Here is a 19,267-nt window from a genome sequence, read left to right as displayed (position 1 = left end):
ACCATGGGGGGAGGGTGGAGGGAGAATCCCAGATTCTATGTAATTACAACACAATGTAATTAATGAATAAATTTAATAAAAAAAGAATAAATATTTTTAAAAGGTGAGTACATAATAATAATAAAATATTTTAGAAAGCATATTCACAGAGAATTCTGCTATCTTTGTATATTGATATAACTATTGCAGTTAATCTTATATGTGTCTAATTTATAAGTTAAACTTTAACATATGCTTGTGTAGGACAAAACACAACTATAATGTTTAGTACTATGTGTGGTTGCAGGCATCCACTAGGGGCCTTAGAACGTATTCCCCATGAAAAAGGAGGTAGTTTTGTCCTTCAACACAACAATCCTGCTTACAGAAATTACTCTGAAATTACAGCTCCAGTAATTCAGAAATACATGTATCTATTATTTTGTTTTTTTTTTTTTAAAGATTTATTCATTTCACTACAGCCAGATATACACAGAGGAGGAGAGACAGAGAGGAAGACCTTCCGTCCAATGACTCACTCCCCAAGCGAGCCGCAACGGGCCGGCGCGCGCCAATCCGAAGCTGGGAACCCGGAACCTCCTCCAGGTCTCCCACGCGGGTGCAGTGTCCCAATGCATTGGGCCGTCCTCAACCGCTTTCCCAGGCCACAAGCAGGGAGCTGGATGGGAAGTGGAGCTGCCGGGACTAGAACCGGCGCCCATATGGGATCCCGGGGCTTCCAAGGCGAGGACTTTAGCCGCCAGGCCACGCCGCTGGGCCCTATCTATTATTTTGTTACAGTGTTATCTGTAATCTCAAAATCCTGGAAGTCGGCCCTGGTGCAATGGCTCAGTGGATTAAACTTCTTACCTTGCTTGCACCTGGATCCCATATGGGCGCTGTTTCATGTCCCAGCTGCTCTACTTCCCATCCAGCTCCCTGCTTGTGGCCTAGGAAAGCAGAAGAGGATGGCCCAAAGCCTTGGGCCCCTGCACCCGTGTGGGGTCCTGGGGATAAAAACGGGAAAAGCTCAAGTCTAGAACAGAAAAATTTAGTATCTGGATGTCACCCCCACACATGTCCCCACATGCTGTGGATCCTCAGTGGAACACAGCATAAAGGCAACGTGTGGGGGGTTGTTTAGGAACTAATAATAAGGAAAATGTCCCTAAGTGTTTACTACAGATGGGCAGGATTTTCGCCTGGAAGCTGGGTGAGTTCGTGGATATAGAAACCATGGGTACAAAGAGCCCTCCTGCAGTTCAGGTGTGATATGGCATGAGGAAATGAGGCCAGGTGCTGCTGCTGCTATTGATAGCCAGTGTCCCCACGGGGATGAGGCACCTTCGAGGCACCTTCTAGGCACCGGCTGGGGGAAGCTGGAGAAGAATCCCTTGGAGATGGACTGGAATTGAAGAAAGTGTCATGAACTTAAGTTTTCTTGAACATGAATTACTGTGTGTATGTGTGTGTGTGTGTATGTGTGTGTGTGTATGTATGTGTGTGTATGTGTGTGTCGGGGGAGGGGGGTGTCTATGCCTTTGTTGCCTGCTTTTTCAAACCAAGGTCCAAAAGGCAGTACAAGCCAGAAGTGGTGATCATGTCCCACTCCCAGGCCTTGGATTCTAACATTCCTTTCTCTACTGACAGGAAGCTGGCCTCCTTTAAGAAACAGCTGATCTTAGAGTTGCAGCCTGGGATGTCTGGTTATGCCAGAAAACAAGAAAGTGAGGGACTCCTACTGGTCAAATTTGAGACAGTTTGAGCACTAACCTGACTCACTAAAACAACAAATTGTAAGTCATAGAAAAAAAAAAAAAAAAGCAGCGAGTTCCCATCCATGATAACTAGCTCCTTAGATAAGAAAGGGGGTCTGTGCTTGCAGGGCCCTGGGCCAACTTATCCATTAAGTACAGTGTCCAAGGCTCATGCTATTTTTAAAGGCCAGTGAAAGTGTTTTAATTTATTTCAAAGGAAATCAGAAGAAAAATGAAAGCGATAATAATAAACACAGACTGCATTACAATCCTCTCTGTACCTACACCGTCATAGAATATAGATATTTTGTAAATGTTTGAAAAGGTTCATGAAGGCCAAAGTGTCCTGGGAAACATGCCTGGTACATGGCACATGTTGCCACCTTTCTGATACAGATTAGATCAGGCATCAATCACTGATAAATGCTATATCTGAGTACAATTCTCAGCCAAGCATAGGATATTTGCATCGTCAAATCTCTCCCCTATAGACTTCTCACTAATTGTGAGAAAGAAAGAAAAAGCGATTACCACAGTGGAGAAACCCAGGCATCACCTTGACTGATCACAGTGTGGCCTGAGAGGCAGGTGGGCACCACGAGCCTCCAGCCTCCATCCCTGAGTGTCACCAAGGCAGCGTCCTGCTGAGAGTGAATAAGCTCAGCTGGATCGTGAGGAAACATCAAACAGAAGGTGAGCTGTTCCATGAAAGAAAGAAAGAAAGAAAGAAAGAAAGAAAGAAAGAAAGAAGAGAGAGAGAGAGAGAGAGAGAGAGAGAAAGAAAGAAAGAAAGAAAGAAAGAAAGAAAGAAAAAGAAAGAAAGAAAGAAAGAAAGAAAAGAAAGAAAAGAAAAGAAGAAAAGGCAGGCAGAAAAGAAAGAAAGAAAGAAAGAAAGAAAGAAAGAAAGAAAGAAAGAAAGAAAGAAAGAAGAAAGGAAAGGAAAAGAAAAGAAAGAAAAGAAAACAAAAGAGGGCCGGGCACGATAGTGTAATGGTTAAGGTCCTCGCCTTGAACGCGCCACGATCCCATATGGACGCCAGTTCTAATCCCGGCAGCTCCACTTCCCATCCAGCTCCCTGCTTGTGGCCTGGGAAAGCAGTTGAGGACGGCCCAATGCATTGGGACCCTGCACCCGCATGGGAGACCCGGAGGAGGTTCCAGGTTCCCGGCTTCGGATCGGCGCGCACCGGCCCATTGCTGTTCACTTGGGGAGTGAAACATCGGATGGAAGATCTTCCTCTCTGTCTCTCCTCTCTGTATATCTGACTTTGTAATAAAATGAATAAATCTCCACTTCCCATCCAGCTCCCTGCTTGTGTCCTGGGAAAGCAGTTGAGGACGGCCCAAAGCTTTGGGACCCTGCACCTGTGTGGGAGACCCAGAGAGGGGTTCATGGCTTCTGGCTTTGGATCGGCGCAGGAATGGTGCAACACTGGCCGTTGCGGCCACTTGGGGAGTGAATCATCGGACAGAGGATCTTCCTCTCTGTCTGTCCTCCTCTCTGTACATCCGCCTTTCCAATAAAATTAAATAAATCTTTAAAAAGGAAAGAAAAGGAAGGCAGGAAGAAAGAGAGAGAGCAAGAAAGAAAGAAAAAAGAAAAAGAAAGGAAGGCAGGAAGAAAGAGAGTTACATTTTTCAAAAATGTCAATGTCACAAAAGACAGAGAGGCAGTGGAAATCTAGATTAAAGGCAATTTCAGAGACAGTAGTGCACCATCTGACCCTAAAATTGAACTGGACTGGAGGAGAAACCAATAAAATGTATTATTAGATCAGCCTAAGACTTTGGAATATGGAGAGTAGTTGGATAAAAGCATATCGATGTAAACTCATGGAGTTTCTGACTGTAGGCTAAAACCCTATCCCTCAGAAATACCCGCTGACGTATTTAAGGGTACAGAGTCACGACAGACATAACTAGCCTCAAGTGGCTCAGAAAAAACAGATCATGTGATAAAATGAATAGATAAAATGTCAAAAAAGAACTTGTTCTTGGTAAAGGGTATACAGTATTCCTATATCATTTTTAATTTTCTAAACTTTCATAAATTTGAAATTATTTCAAAATAGTTATGAAAACTTAATAGACATATATATTACAACTACATTATTCAGATTAAAGATTTCAGCTTTGCTACCTGTTAGAAGAATGAGTTTGAATAAATGATTCATTCTATGCCTCAGCCTCAAGTCATACATCATAGTACCTACTAGGGTTGTTGTGAGTATTGAAGAAGATATTCAAGAAATTACAGAAGAGCCTGGCACATAGTAAGCATTCAGCGAATATCAATTGCTTGTATAATGTTTGAGCATTGCATTTTCCTATGGGGAAGAACTAAAGGCAAATACTTATATTTTGGAATATGTTAAGGAAAGACTGATGAAGAGGTAATAATTTCAGTGTTCTAAACAATGAGTCTGGTGGTTTAATTAATCCTGTTTTCTTGAATTAAAAAAAAAATACAAGAATTAATCTTAAAGATACATCTTATGCTATTCTAACATACACCACTAGATGGCGGCATGGCCAATGACTTGACAGCATCAGTCTAAATCGTGATTTTTTAAATTATTATTATCATTTTATGATACAGTTCCATAAGTCCTGGGATTTTCCCTACTTCCTCCCTTAATCCCCCCTCACTGAGTTCACCCATATCATTACAACAGTATAGTTCCTCATAGACAGTCATAAGTTCATCATTGCGGACATGGACAATAGCAGAGAATCCAGCATCCCACTATTAAGACACATCCAACAGTTTCACTGGGAGTCCATTCTCAATCCAGAAGTAGAGATACACACTGCATTGTATCCTTGCATCTGGACATGTCAGCCTCCACTACACACTCACTAAAAATCCCCTCCAGTGAAAAGCCACAAAACAAAACCAACAACAGGAAGAAAAAAAGGAAATTTACAATGCCATGAAGTTAAACAATATGCCACTGGATATGATAGTTTCCATTACACAACTACTATACATCCCTTTAAATGAAAAGCCACAAAACAAAATCCACAGGAAAAAAATAAACTTATAATGCCATGAAGTTAAATAACATGCCACTGAATGACTGATGTGTTGCTGAAGAAATGAAAAAGGAAATCAAGAACATTCTTGAAGAAAATGATGCTACTGTATGATCTATGAGTCATTAGAGAATTTAATGAGAAAAAAACATGCTTTGAAGAAATGAAACTAAAAACAAAACCAGCAACATCTATGAATGGAAATCATGATTTTTCAAACTCAAATTTACAAAGTCCTAAAATAGAGTTGCTTGGAAATGAGTGTGGTCACAGCAGACACACTACATTTGTGACTGGTGGGTCAGTTGAGGTACATCCATCCTGATACTTCACTAGGACTTGGCTGGCCAGGCTGCTTATTTTTCTTATGACCCAGTTTCCAAACACCTCAAAGACCTTTCCTCATTCAGGCTTTATCATCTCAGCAACATCCACTCAGCTGCTCAGCCAGCCACTATAAGTCATTTGATTGTGGGTAGTGGATGTTGTTGATTTACACTTTTATAATATTATGACCAAAAAAAAAAAAAGAATGTGGTCTGTATTATATCAATTCTTCTGGTATTTCTTGAGATTGGATTTGGGAGCAAATTTTTTTTAAAGATTTATTCATTTTATTACAAAGTCAGATATACAGAGAGGAGAGACAGAGAGGAAGATCTTCCATCCGATGTTTCACTCCCCAAGTGAACAGCAACGGGCCGGTGCGCGCCGATCCGAAGCCGGGAACCTGGAACCTCCTCCGGGTCTCCCATGCGGGTGCAGGGTCCCAATGCATTGGGCCGTCCTCAACTGCTTTCCCAGGCCACAAGCAGGGAGCTGGATGGGAAGTGGAGCTGCCGGGATTAGAACTGGCGTCCATATGGGATCCCAGGGCGTTCAAGGCGAGGACTTTAGCCGCTAGGCCACGCTGCCGGGCCCTGGGAGCAAATTTTGTAAGTTTCCCATGTGTGCTTAAAAAGAGCTGTGCTCAGTGGTGGGGAAAGGATCCTGGCTACATCTACTAAACCAGCCTTGATAAATGTGCTTTTTATCTCTCCATATCTTTATTAATATTTTGTCAGCTTTTCCTATTTCCATGACATTTTTGCTTATATGTATTGGAGAAGTGTTACTAGGTGCCCATAAATTCAAAATCCCAATATCTCTCCTAGTTTAATTATTCTTATATTACTTATTTTTTTAAGATATTTATTACAAACATTTCTGTTCACCTTGAAGTGTTTTTTGTCTGTCATTACTTTGGTTACCCTAGCATTCTTTAGGATAATCCATATGTCCACATATTTTTCCACTTTTTTAAGATTTATGTTTTTTCACTGGAAAGATTTACAGAGAGGAGAGACAGAGAGAAAGATTTTCCATCTGCTGGTTCACTCCCCAAATGGCTGCAATGGCCAGAGCTGAACTGATCTGAAGCCAGGAGCTTCTTCTGCGTTTCCCACATGGGTACAGAGTCCTTTGTGTCACCTTCCACTGCTTTCCCAGGCCATACGCAGGGAGTTGGATTGGAAGCGGAGCAGCCAGGACACACACCAGTGCCCATATGAGATCCTGGTGCTTGCAAAGAGGATTTGCCAATTGAACCATCACACTGGACCCCATTCCTTTTTTTCAACCTGTGCTCACTTCAGCAGCACATATACATTTATTTCAACCCTTCTGTGTCTATTGCTTAGCTATGTCTGTGGTTACAGTAGTACACAAAAATATTCAGAAATTGGGGAGGGGTGGGGGGAATCCCACTACCTATAAAACTGGGTCACATAATGCAACATAATTAATTAAAAAAAATAAAGTATAATGAAGTGAAAAAAATATTCAGAAAGTTTGTGGAATTTTAAAATATGTTTATTGGGAGCACATGTTATGACTTAGTGGTTAGGATTGCAAGAAACACAATCATTTTGCACTGTTTTGTTGGTTCAAGTCCCAGCTGCAATGCTTCCAATCCAGCTTCCTGCTAATAAATCTGTGGAAGCAGTAGAAGACAGCTTACGTGCTTGGGCCCTGCCACCCGTATGGGAGCCCTGGGTGGAGCTCCTGGACCCTGGCTTCAGCCTGACTCAGCCCTGACTCTTGCAGCACTTGGGGAAGTGGAAGATTCTCTCTTTCTTCTAATCTCTGTCGCTCTGCCAATCACGTATAGAAAATAATAAACTAACAAATATTTTTAAAACATAAACTTATTTTAGTGTCAAATATAACATTGATCCATGTACCTAGCTTTTCCATAATGTGCATTTATCAGGGCCATTTTGGAGACCCCTTGCCTCACTAAATTTGTTCCAAATCTGAGCAGTTCTGATTTTAACTGACAAGTTTAATCTATTTATATAGGAAATCGCTGATATATTTGGATTCATTTCCATGATTCTATGATGTGTGTTTTTTTAAAAATAATTTTTTTAACTTGCAATGTCTTTTTCCCTTTTCTCCTGGCACGCCTTTTATTGTCTTGCTCTAATTTAACTTATTACTTATTCTTTATTTTTACTGAAATATTTGTAAAGGTTTAGAGCTGCTATGATCTGATTGGTGTCCCTTAAAGTTCACAGGTTGGAAATTTAATAATTCCCCATGCAGAGCTGGGGCTGTGACCCAGCACTGTAAGCTCTGCCAGCGTGACTGGAATCCCATATTGCAGCACAGGTTCAAGTCGCTGCTTCCGATCCAGGTCCCTGCGCAAATGTGTTTGGGAAAGCAGAAGAAGATGGCCCCCATTCCTGGGATCCCACCACCCACACCGCAGATCTGGATAGAATTCCTGGCTTCTGGCTTCAGCCTGACTTAGCCTGGGCTATTGTGGCCATCTGGGAAATGAAATAGCAGATGGAAGATCTCTTTATTTCTCTGTCTCTCCATGTGCTACTCTGTCTTTCAAGTAAACAACGTAAGTCTTGTTCAAGAAATCCCCTGTCCGTTGGTGTAGATGCGGGCTTTGGAGAGGTGTTACAGTTGAGGGACTGATGTGGCCACTGCAGCAGCACAGCAGTTTTTGGCACCGTGAGTTTGCTGTAAGGGTGAGCTAACCCCTCTCTCTTACATTTGCCCATGCTCATCCTCTTACCTTTGGCCATGGGATGATGTGACAGGACGCCCCACCAAGCACCAGTCCCACAATCCCAGACATCTCAGCCTGCAGAACCATGCGCCAAACACATTTCTGGTCGTTGTGACACAGTCTCAAGTACGCCATAATAGTAGCAGAAACCAGTTATGAAGAGAAGAGCTTTCCTGAGGCGTGTTTTTAGTGTGGGACCTTTATGTTTTGCTTGTTTGTTTGTTTTCTTGGAAAGTCAGATATACAAAGAGGAGGAGAGACAGAGAGGAAGATCCTCTATTTGATGATTCACTCCCGAAGTAGCTGCAATGGCCGGAGCTGAGCCAATGTGCCAGGAGCCAGGAACCTCTTTTGGGTCTCCTGGCACAGGTGCAGGGTTCCGAGGCTTTGGGCCATCCTTGATTGCTTTCCCAGGCCACAAGCAGGGAGCTGGATGGGAAGTGGGGCTGCCAGGACACGAATCAGTGTCGATATGGGATCGTGACGCATTCAAGGTGAGGACTTCAGCTGTTAGGCTACCACGCTGGGCCCTTTATGTTATTTTTTATGTTTTTGGTATTTACCCTTACGTTTTCTTCTACCACCACCATCACCCTGCCCCCTTTTTAAGATTAAGTATTTTATTTGAACGTCAGAGTTAGGGGCCAGCACGATTGCTCAATTTGCTAATCCTCTCCCTCCATGGGCTGGCATCTCATACGGGGGCTGGTTGATGTCCTGGCTGCTCCACTTACAGTTCAGCCTCTTTCCTGCTTAAGGCCTGGGAAAGCAGTGGAGAATGGCCCAAAGCCTTGGGACCCTGACCTTACGTGGGAGACCTGGAGGGGGTTCCTGGCTCCTGATTCTGGATCAGCTCAACTCCAACCATTGTAGCTATGTGGTGAATGAACCAGCAAATGGAGGATCTTTCTCTTTGTCTTACTCTCTCTCTCTGTAGATCTTCCATTCCAATAAAAATAAATAAACCTTTTTTTAAGTCATAATTACACAGAGAGCGATATTCCGTCTTTTGAATCACTCCTCAAATGGTTGCAATGATCAGAGACGGGTCAGTCTGAAGCCAGGAACCAGGAGCTTCTTTTGGGTCTCTTGCGCAGGAGCAGGAGCCCAAGGTCTGGACCACCCTTCACTGTTATCCCTGGATTGGAAGTGGATCATGTGGCACTCAAACTGGCACCGATATGGGATCCTGGTACAGAAGACTGAGGATTAGCCTTCTAAGCCACTCTGCCAGCCCTTAGCCTTACATGAGAAAGTCAAAAGTGAATTGATCTACTCACTTCTGAATGACTGAGATGCTTAGAAAGTGTGATCTTTCTGTAAATCTGCCTTTTCAATAAAAATAAGTATTTTTTTTAAATTGGGGGTCTGATGCAATAGCCTAGTGGTTAAATCCTTGCCTTGCATGTGCCGGACCGCATGTGGGTGCCGGTTCATGTTTTAGCTGCTTCACTTCCCATCCAATTCCCTGCTTGTGGCCTGGGAGGAAAGTGGAGCATGCCCCAAGACCTGGGATGCTGTACCCACATGGGAGACTTGGAAGAAGCTCTTTGCTTTGGATTGGCTCAGCTCCAGCTGTTGCAGCTGTTTGGGGAGTGAACCAGTGGATGGAAGATCCCTCTCTCTCTCTCCTCTCTATATATCTGCCTTTTCAATAAAAATAAATAAATCTTTAAAAAGTATTTTGGCTGCCACCATGGCTCAACAGGCCATCCCATATGAGCACAGGTTATGTGCCAGCTGACTACTTCCTGTCCAACTCCCTGCCTGTGACAGGGAAAGCAGCAGAGGATAGCCTAAGTCCCTGGGACCCAGCACCCATGGGGGAGACCTAGAAGAGGCTCCTGGCTCCTGGCCTCAGATCAGTGCAGCTTTGGCTGTTGAAGAAATTTGAGGAGTGAACTGTGAATGGAAGATTTCTCTTTTCTTTGTGAATCTCTCTTTCCAATAAAAATAAATAAATATTTTTAATAAGAAACATATAGCTAAAGTAACAGGACATCCATGTGAAGATAATCTTACAGACAGTCCCTATTGGGATGATGGAACATGGCTTAGAGTCAGGATTGGAGATGTTCCTCTAGGTGTAATACATTTTTTCCTTTTCTTTTAAAAAAAGGCTTATTTACTTGTATTGGAAAGGCAGATTTACACAAAGAAGGAGAAACAGAGAGGAAAATCCTCCATCTGCTACTCGGAGCTGAGCTGATCAGAAGCCAGAGCCAGTAGCTTCTTCTGGGTCTCCCATGTGGGTGCAGGGTCCCAAGACTTTGGGCCATCCTCTATTGTTTCCCAGGCCACAAGCAAGGAGTTGAATGGGACGTTGAGCAGCCAGGATATGAATTGGTGCCCAAATGGGATCCTTGCACATGCAAGGCAAGGATTTAACCACTGGGCCATTTTGCTGGGCTCTAATATACTTTTTTTTCATCAATTTAATATTCAATTCCTCACTTATTTATTCCAAACCTTTTGTTTTCTCCCCATTCGGGAAACAAACATTATTCCTGGTTCTCTACTAAATGCAGGGGATACCATGATTGATGCTAAGATAGAGGCTGCCCTAGCCCTCATAAAACCTTGAGCACAAAGGGAGACAAAGAAGGCTGAATACACAGTTGCAACACTCCATCATAAAAAGAATTAATAGCTGTGGGAGAGACGCCAGCCACCATGTGCACAGGTGAGCTGTCCCCAGGCCTGCCTGGGTTCTGGGGGCTCCTCCCTTTGGGGTAAGTACACCGAGGGGGGACGTCTCCGTGACTGGGCAGGTTGGGGGCCCACCCGCCACCCTCATTGGGCAGTGAATGGGATTGGGGAGGGGTGCGACCTTGGGCCTGGGAGTTTAAACTTCCAGCAGCCTCCTGGCTGCTGGTGGGTCTCAGGAGGGGGCATCTCCTGCCTTGATCCCAGATGCCAGCTACCATGTGCACATGGTGAGCTGTCCCCTGGCCTGCCTGGACCTCTGGGGTTTTGGTTCTTTGAATCGCTACTTAAGTAGCTCCAGGTTGAACCCACAGTGCTTCTAGGACGTGAATCAATCCTAAAGATTCCCAAAGACAGTAACTCTTCCTTTGAAGAACTTGTAATCACTGAACAATGCTGACCACCAAATACCAGTCCATGCAAAAGCTATGGCTCAGGGCTTGTCCAGCAGAATCATATCCTGTTACCTGACATGATGATGGATCAGGAGAAGGGTCACATTAAGCAGGGCCATTACATTAACTAGCACTCGAGAACCATATCTGGGGGTAGATTCTGTGGGGGATTTGTGGGCCAAACTCTGTGGAAATTCTAGCCCCACTGGTTAACTCAAGAGTTGGGGTGGTGATGGACTAAGCTAGGTGTGACCAAGGAGACTGCATCAATCACAGGTAAAGGAATCTGCAACAGTCTGGACTGGTCAAGGCAGCAGCACTCAAATGTGCATCCTGAATAGGGTGTGGGGTGGGCTGGGTTGCAACGTTTGCCAGCTCATACAAGGCCAAATGGAAGGCCAGACTTCACCTGAACCTAGCCTAAAACCCAATGGCATGTATGAGAACTGGGTCTGGGAGTGGATTAAGTGGAGGAGCTTGGGAAACTCCCTTGGCGAGTCATAGCTCCTGCTGGTGAACATGTGGTCCAGACCTGGGGGTTGGACAAGCTGGGCAAAGTAGCTCCAACAGCTGGCTAATGTGTCAATTGGTAATGGAACAGGGTAGACTGGGCAGGACTGAGCAAATCTTAGCACACAAGCGAAACTAGAGAACTGGTTGGAGCACAGGTCATGCTGAGCTAGGCTCTTGCACCTATTGGTCTACGTGAGCCAGGAACGCTAAGCCACAGTGTCTAAGGCAGAGGTCAGGACAGGTGAGGGGCTGAGCCAAGCTGAGTCAGAGCAACCACTGGCATGCGCATGATCTACGGCTGGGAACAGGTCCGGTTGGGGAGCTAATGGGACAACCCTAGCTGGGTTGAGGTTCCAACCAAGGGGCGCACAAGCTGGAATGGGGCTGCGTTCTGGTCAGGATACAGGTGTAGTCTCCCTTGGCACAGGCGTGGACTGGGACAAGACGCACCAGGCCGGGTCAGATTCCAGCACCCTCTGGTGTCCTGGAGGACCAGGGTAGAGGTGGGATGGACTAGGCAAGGTCTCAACCCCTACTGAGCCACGTGTGAGCCATATGTGGGTATGGACGAGCCATGGCTGGGCTGAAACATCCAACAGCAAGGACCAGTTTGGGTTGAAGGCCAGTCAGGAAAAGCCACTGTTCCTGCTAGGACAGGAGGTGAACTGAGTAGGGCTGGCTCATTGACCCACTGGTATGCACAAAATCCAGCACTGGGAGAGGTTCTGATGGAGGAGCCTGGGCAACTCCTCTGGCAGGACACAGACCCAGCAGGTAAGCGCAAGAAACATGAAGGGAAACAGCCCAGAAAAGGCCATGGGAAGTTTCCCACTGGCATACATTTGGCATGGGTCAGGGGCAGACCAGGCTGAATCAGTTCACGTCATCCACTGGCAAATCTGAGCACCAGAACAGTGTGGGTTGAGCCGGGTTCGGTCGCAACAAAAACCAGTCCACAATACGGAATGCCAAGGTGAGGTTGCCTGTACTGGATGTGACCGCAGCACCCAACCAGCACGCATGAGAACCAAGAAGGGAGGGGGCAGAGCCAGCAGAGGGAATATGGGGTGGGGGTTCCCTTGCTGGATAGCTACTCCCACTGGAGAGCGTGAGCTGGGATGGGGGTAGACCAGACTAAGCAGGGCTACAACACCTGTGCACCTCATGTGGACTAGATCAGGGAAAAGCCAGGCTGGGCTGATTGTTCCTACTGGTGCAAACAAAATTAGAGTGGGTGAAGGTTATTTGGGCTTAGCCACAGCAAAAGCTGGCAGAAGCTGGCACTGGGGGCTAATTCTGTCAAGTCAAACCACAGAATACCTAGAGAGTGCATAATCTGGGAGTGGGAGGGGCCTGGGAGGGAAACAGTGGGCTCCTCCCTCTTGGGTTACCACTTCCATGGGAGGGCATGAAAACTAGGACAGGGGCTGGGGTGGCTAGACAGAAAAGCACCCAACAAACCAGGGTAGGGGGGCAGGCCTGGTGGGGGTCATTGTGGGTTGCTTCAATTAGGCTGCAGCTCCCACTTGTTTATGCGAGGGCCAAGTATGTGCTGGGCAGAACCAGACTGGACTGCAACAACCATTGGAAGTCAGGGCTGAAAACAGAACCAACCCAGCGATTGCAACCACCAGCTGATCAGGGCGATTGACTGTGCCGGGCCCTGTACTAGCTAGTACATACAAGAATCTGGTCTGAGAACACCTCAGACAAAGTTTCTTTGGAGATCACCCCAATCAAAATGCTGGACTCAGAACCTTAACCAAGAAAAGACAGAAGACAGAACAGGTCAATCAACTATCTCAGCTATATGTTGGCAGCGAAATACAGGGCAAACAGAGATTCTATGATGGACTATGTCAATCAGTGGATTCTTCAAAGACCTCATCGTGCTGGGAGTGGCAAGAATGGCAGCGATTCATAACTGGTGAACTATCAAAACCACTTGAGCAAGAACCTTGGAACATGCCCTACATCTGGGACCTGGGGAGGGTGGGAAATTGGATGGGCCTTCTCCCTTAATACACCCCTTTAAACATGAAGGAAACAATATGGAAATAATAGTCTTACCCACTTTCCTATAGCCCTTGAACCTTTTTACCCTAATTAACTATGTAAAGATTGTCAAAAAATATAATAAAAAAACTGAAAAAAATAGCTGTGTGAACACATAGGAGGAAAAATCAACCCACTTGATTGAGTCAGAGTAACAAAAAGAAGTTATCCAGGATCAATGGAAAAGGAGACTCCTTAGGTAGAGGGGACAGATAAGCAAAAGCTTTGAGGCAAGGGAAAAAACATCCAGATTCAAACATCATGGCTTGAGTTCTCCTCCCATAACTACTATGACAAATAAGATGTATTTCCATCACCCTAAAAGTTATCTTGAGTGCAAATATTTGGCTGCTAAGACGCTTTTCAGGATGCTGTGTTCTGTATCAGAATGCCTGGGTTTGATACCTGTCTCTGGCTCCTGATTCTAACTTCTTGCTAATGCTCACTTGGAAGGAAGTTGGGTCTCTGGCACCCAAATGGGAAACTGAGACTAAGTCCCCAGTTTCCAGCTTTGGCCTGGCCCAGTCCTGGCTGTTACAAGCAGTGGACCAGCACATTTGAGCTCTCTCTCCGCAACCACCCTCCCTCTCTCTGCCTCCCTTTCCCCCAGTCACTCTCTCTAACATGTTTTTTGAACAGTTTCTTTAATAGTCTATTGCTGTCAGTCTTAGCCCCTGGCTGTTTTTGATTGAATTTCTGTCACTGGAGTCTTCCCTTTTTCTAAAATGTCATAGATGGATCACAAAATGTAGTCTTCTGGCTTCTGACTCAAGGCTTTTGTGAGTCCTCAAAGTCATCACATCCACAGTAATTGGTTCCCTCTGTGGCTAAACAGTATCTCACTGTATAGGTGTACCACAGTTAGCTTCACTGGCTGCTGAGTGTGTGGCATGCTACCAGTTTGGGATAACCATGCACAAGGTAGTTACAAATGTTCCATAGACAGTTTCACAGGTCACAAGTCTTCATTTCTCATGGGTAAATTCTTGGGACTAGAATTGCTGTGTCATAGAGTGCATGTTTAATTTTATAGGAAATCACCAAACTTTCTCCAATTCTGTACCCCAATGGTCACAGCTGAGAGTTCTAAGCATTCTGCATCCTCACCACCACTTGACAGCTTCCCTCAAGTTGAGCTATTCTAACAGGCTTGTAGTCATAGATCATTTTCATTTTAGTTTGCATTTTCCTAATGACTAATGATACTCAGCATCTTTTCATGTACTTATTTGCCATCTGTATAAATTTTGCAAAGTGACTGTTCAAATCTTTTGTCCATTTTTTTTTCTTTCCTGGCTTCAATCTGTAGGGTACAACATATATTAAGGTTACCAATACCTATCAGATAGGTGTTTCTGCCCAAGGTGTGACCTGTCTAATTTTCTTAGAGTGACAAAGAGCAGAACATTTTTTTATTTTGTAAATTTCAGTTGATTAATTTTTCCTCTTCTATCTAGTTTTGTTTGGTGTTGTTTTTTGTTTGTTTGTTTTGGAGAGGCAAAGAAGAAAGAGAAAGAGAGAGAGAGAGAGAGAGAGATCCCGTGATCATTCCCAAATGCCCTCAACAGGGGCTGAGAACTCAGAACTCAGGTCTCCCACGTGGTGGCAGAAACCCAACCACCTGAGCTGCCACCACTGTCTCCTGAGTCTAGGGTAGCAGAAAGCTGGTGCCAGGAGCTGGTGTCAAGCCAGCTATGCCATGTGGAATAGGGATATTCTAACTGGCCTCCTCACAGCTGGGCCAGTTATCCATCCTATCCAGCCTTTTATCTCCATTCCTTCCTGCCCCTTTCTGGCAGAATTCTCCCTCTTTCTGCAGAAACCCCTCCTTGCACTTTACTGTCCTTTCTCCACCATCACCTGCCCTTTTTTCCCTGCCCAGCATTTGGAACGAATGGTTCCTAGAAGCTTCCATTTCCTTACCATTTAGTCATTCTTTAAATCTCTGAAATTTTGCTTCCATTCATGCCACACTACCAGAATCAGCCTCTTGATGTCACCAAAAAACCTCTTACGTGTCAATTCCAATAATATTTGTTAGTCCCTAAATCTCTGGCTACTTCCTGCCAGCACTTGCAACCACAGATGAAACCTTCCTCCTAAAACATCTTTTTAAACCCCTCACTTCCAACATTCCAACAAAGTTTATCTTAAACTGTATATTCACTTTATAATGCCTTAATAATATTAATTTGTTATTTAATGTCAGGTAAAGAAGATTTTTCTTCCTGAATAAAATCAACTTTTCTCTTTTGCTGAATTCAGACTGAAGCAATAAGGAAGAAACAGGTGACAACTGCTTACTACAGACATCCAATCCCCTTAGAAAATGAATGCCACTATTTCTTGTTTCAATGGAATCATTGTCTTTTAAAGAAATCTACATTATCTATGACAGAAATTTCAGTACAACCTGCGAGTGCCTTCATAAATCCTGATTTGCTGGAGTACAAATGAATGAAATCTTACTATAGTGTTTTCATTATGTTATATCTGAGGAAGAAACACAATTTTTCTACAATAGGAAAGAAGCAGTTATTAGAATCACAAAGTTTGCTTCTAATATCTGTTAGGCAGAGAAACTAAAACGAAAATGAATTTTTCCCATAAAGTAAAATTGTAATAGAGAAGAAAAAGAGCCCTGTGCTGTAGTCTAGCAAATGAAGTTCCCCCTGCAGTGTTGACATCCCATATGGATGCCAGTTCTAGTCCCAGCTGCTCTACTTCCAATCCAGCTCCCTGGTAATGTACTTGGTAAGACAAAGGAGATGACACAAGTGCTTGGGACCCTGCACCCACATGAAGACCTGGAGGAAGCTCTTGGCTTCCAGCTTTCGACTAGCCCAGCTCTGGCCATGGTGAACCAGCAAATGGAAACCCTCTCTCTATATATATATATAGATAGATAGATAGATTTCTCTCTTTCTCTCTCTCTCTCTCTTTCTCTCTCTCTCTCTCTTTTAACTATGCTTTTCAAATAAAGAGGAAGGCAAGGAAGTTTCAGTTTTGATTTTGCCTTATTGGAACCATGATTAGTGAACACTTACAAACTTCTTTTAAAAAAAGAAAGAATTGTTTGCTTTTATTGGAAAGGCAGATTTACAGAGAGGAGAGGCAGAGAGAAAGATTTTCCATCTGCTGGTTCACTCCCCAAGTGGCTGCGATGGCCAGGGCCGAGTTTATCTGAAGCTAGGAGCTTCTTCCAGAGTCTCCCATGGGAATGCAGGGCCCCAAGGCTTTGGACCGTCTTTGACTGCTTTCCCAAGCCACAAGTAGAGAACTAGAAGGGAAGTGGAACAGCTGGGATACAAACACCCATATGAGATCCTGATGCATGCAAGGGGAGGACTTTGGCCATTAGGCTACCATGCCAAATCCTGCTCACACACTTCTCAGGGGTTCCCCCAAACACTGTCACTTCCTTTCCATCTGTCACCTCTGTTTTGTTCCCTGCTTCGTTTCCTCTAATTGTGACAACAGCCAGAAACCATAATGGAATTAAACATGGACTGTCTCTCACCTCTGATTATTCCATGCATCTCTTCAACTGCGTTCCCCTTGCCTTTCAGATAAGCAGCTTCTGTCTCTTTCTTCCTGGACAAGGTTAAAGCGAGCAACGGCTGAAACCTTCCTGCTTCCTTAGTGTCACACGGCCAGGCTGGGGAATCTGTGCCCGGGGGTCTTCTTTGTCTCCATCCTGAAACTTCAAGGGCATCCCAAGCACACTGGGAGGCAGTTCCATGTGGAATGAGCTGTGGAGTTAGAAAGACATAGGTTCAGGTTAACCTTGGCCACCACTCAACAACTGTGTGGCCAGAAGGGCAATACATTATCCTGGTGTATGTTTCCTATGTGTAGAAGACAGAGAAAGTAATACTTTATGGGGAAACATGAGTGAACAGTCTGATAGTTAAGTACTTAATACATCTCAGTCCCCTCCTCCTCAGCCCCATGACAATTACTTAGCTGTAAATGAGTTAAAATGACACCCTCTCTCCATACAACTGGTTCAAACCAATCTGGCACTTTCCATGAGACACAATGACATAGTAGTGAATGAAGGAGCTAAACTGCCTAGTGAATATATGTGTATTTTAACAAAACATTCAGGATAAGATTTTGTAAAAGATTTATTTATTATTTTTATTGGACAGGCAGATTTACAGAGAAGGAGAGACAAAAATCCTCCATCTGCCAGTTCACTCCCCAATGGCTGCAATGACCAGAGCTGAGTCAATCCAAAGTCAGGAGCCAGAAGATTCTTCCAGGTCTCCCACATGGGGGCAGGGTCCCAAGGCTTTGGGCTGTCCTCCACTGCTTTTCCAGGACACAAGCAGGGAGCTGGATGGAAAGTTGAGTATCCAGGACACGAACCGGCACCCATACGGGATCCCAGTGCTTGCAATGTAAGCCATCATGCTGAGTCCCAGGATAAAATTTTTAAAATTATTTACATATTTATTTGTTTGTTTGAGAGATAGAAAGACAGAAAGATAAAGAAACTCCTAATTGGTATCTTATTTCCCAGATGCCTGCAGCAGCCAAGACCAGATCAGCCCAAAGCTAGAAGCCAGGAATTCCATCCAGGTCTCCCACACGGACAGCAGGAACCAGCTACTTGAGCAAACACTGCTGCTTGCTTGAGTCTGTATCAGCAGGCAGCTGAGGTCAGGAGCCAGGTCTGGAAGCTCAGCTTTGACACTCAGACATGGGATATGGGTATCCTAATTGATGTCCTGACCCATTAGATTAAATACCTTCCCCAAGGACAAGAATCTTTGATGGAGCAAGAACAGTGCCACTGGTGGTTTCTGTATTGTAATCTGGAAAATCTAAAGTTCTGTGAAACATCTCAAGAAATTTCTGGGGGCCAGAGTTGTGGCGTAGCAATTAAAGTTGCCACCTGTTATTTCGACACTCATATGGACCCTCATATGTCCTGGCTGTTCCACTTCCAATTCAGTTCCCTGATAATAAATGCACCTGGAAAATAAGTGTAAGAAAGCCCAACCATATGGGCCCCTGACATCCATATGGGAGACCTTGATGACGCTCTTAGCTTTCGCCCGGCTCAGCCTTGACCATCACAACCATTTGGGATGTGAACAAGTATACAGAAGACCTCGATGTCTTTCCCTCTCTCTGTGTAACTCTTTCAAATAAATAAATCTTTTTAAAATGCTAACAATAAGAGCAAACTAGAAAAAAATTTTAAATAGTTCATGGAAATGCTTTGCTATGAAAAAAAAGGCATGTATTCAAAAGTATTTTTGCAGTAAAATAAACTTCTTTTAATTCTATTTCCTGCAAGCTTTTTGAAATATCCTCTCTATTATATGAGCATTTTGTAAGCACATTTATTGCAACCCATTTGTGTTAACAATAGACCAGAAAAAAAATCCTGGTTAAGTATTATAGAATAGGCAAGTAATAGAATACTACGACCCATTAAATACAAGACAAGTGTTTAATAAGTAGCAATGACATATTTAGAACCTTACAAACTAATAAAGGAGAGTAAGTTTTAGTCAAGGCTCATATCCTGAAGCTTACATCATGGCTGCCTGCGGGCTGCAGTCAGAATCCAACTCCCTGCTTGTCTGGAACTAATATGTTCCCCTGCACAGCCTACCACTGGTTCCCCTGTTACCTGCAGCCCCTTTCCAGACTCACATATGAATAGTGGACCCGAGATCACCTAGCCCCAAGGCCAGAATGACGTACTAACTGGCCTTGAAAATGGAAAAATTGCCAAAAAAAGA

The 19,267-nt window shown here is 44.2% G+C and overlaps 1 protein-coding gene across 5 annotated transcripts in view; it reads right to left on the bottom strand.

Annotated features, from left to right (window-relative positions):
* Nucleotides 1-17,177, bottom strand: part of NRG2 (neuregulin 2) — a 218,419-nt gene extending 201,242 nt beyond the window's left edge. For all 5 annotated transcript variants that reach the window (XM_058677465.1, XM_058677467.1, XM_058677466.1 and 2 more), the window contains exon 1: nucleotides 17,026-17,177. The gene's annotated coding sequence lies outside the window, so the exon portion shown is untranslated. The remainder of the gene's footprint in view (nucleotides 1-17,025) is intronic.
* Nucleotides 17,178-19,267: the final 2,090 nt, after the last annotated feature.

Source organism: Ochotona princeps, chromosome 19 (assembly GCF_030435755.1).
Source record: "Ochotona princeps isolate mOchPri1 chromosome 19, mOchPri1.hap1, whole genome shotgun sequence".
Taxonomy (NCBI): domain Eukaryota; kingdom Metazoa; phylum Chordata; class Mammalia; order Lagomorpha; family Ochotonidae; genus Ochotona; species Ochotona princeps.
Note: the sequence above shows the minus strand (reverse complement) of the source record. Positions and strands in the feature narration are given on the sequence as shown.